Source organism: Rhipicephalus sanguineus, chromosome 3 (genome assembly GCF_013339695.2).
Source record: "Rhipicephalus sanguineus isolate Rsan-2018 chromosome 3, BIME_Rsan_1.4, whole genome shotgun sequence".
NCBI classification, from domain to species: domain Eukaryota; kingdom Metazoa; phylum Arthropoda; class Arachnida; order Ixodida; family Ixodidae; genus Rhipicephalus; species Rhipicephalus sanguineus.
In genome coordinates, this window is record NC_051178.1 from 75772548 (window position 1) to 75773769 (window position 1222).

Genomic DNA, 1222 nt, shown 5'->3' on the forward strand with positions numbered 1-1222 from the left:
GTGGCTACTAAAAATTTTAGCATAAAGTCATTCTTGTAGGAGGAGTACAAGGCATGTAGCTGCCTCACATCTGATGGAGTTTCAGTTCGCACCTCTGTGCAGTCGACAGTGAGAGTACATTCTGGGTAATTAAGCTTCAGGTACTCCAGCATTGTGTCACGAATCACACACAAATGTGGCTTATAGATCCACTTGTGGCGCTTGCCAGTGTGCCCAAGGCAATTTGGAAAATTCTTAACACAGTCGTCTCATGAGTCGGGAACAGTGCAGCTATGACACTAAATGGCATACCTTGCTTCATTTTGAGAAGAAAAACCGCAAGCTTGTTTGGGACGCTGACATGGCTCCCTTTATCCCTGGTCTGTGACAGCATGCTTAGTAGGAGAGAAGACAGATTTTCTTCAACCCCCTATAAGGCTGTTATTATTCCAGGTGCGCGAGAAAGTGCATTCCCAGTCAAAAAATGCCACAGGCTGTCGGTCTCTAAGCTATATATCTTGGCCTTCAGTCTCGCGATCTGTAAGCCACTTTGTTGGTCTTCAAGCCTGTTTCCACCTGCAGCGGGAGAGGGGTTGCTAGTCCTCCTCCGAACGCGTCCACGTGCGGAGGGGTTGCGGCGAACCTTAGGCAGCTGGAATAAATACCGGCGGCCTCTTCTTATGACACAATGTACAGTTGTACGGCTTCACCACGACCCTTGCTCCACCACCGAGGTCTTTCTCCTTCACCCACACTCCCGAAGAAATGGCGAAGCTAAACTTCTGTGCTGGGCTATTTAACTAGAAAAGGGTGTAAACTTGAGCTTGTTCCCTTGGCTTCATAGCAGGGCACAGCGCAGATACACGAGACAAGAGAGACTGACAGGACTTGGCCGTTCACTTGGCGCTGGCTAACAACTTGAGTGTTTATTTTCTACGTGCACAAGTATATACGCTTCGTTGGAAACGGAAATAAAGGGGGAGGGGGAGGAGGTCAAGGCATGCGTCGCAACCACGGTGTAAAAAAATAAGGTGTTGACACTGTCCGCCCGCCGCGAAGGAGAGCGCGTCCAGATAATGTTCTGCTATAGCACATGCGCTAGCCGCAGTTTCGTGGGGGGCGCTGCGACTGTTTTAAAGCTAGTTTCTTCCGAACGGTGTTTCTACAGCTGTTGTGCCAGCCATGCACGCAGAAGTACGAAAGAGTACCGGACTACTGTGAAGTTTTTACGTCCTTTCGGCGA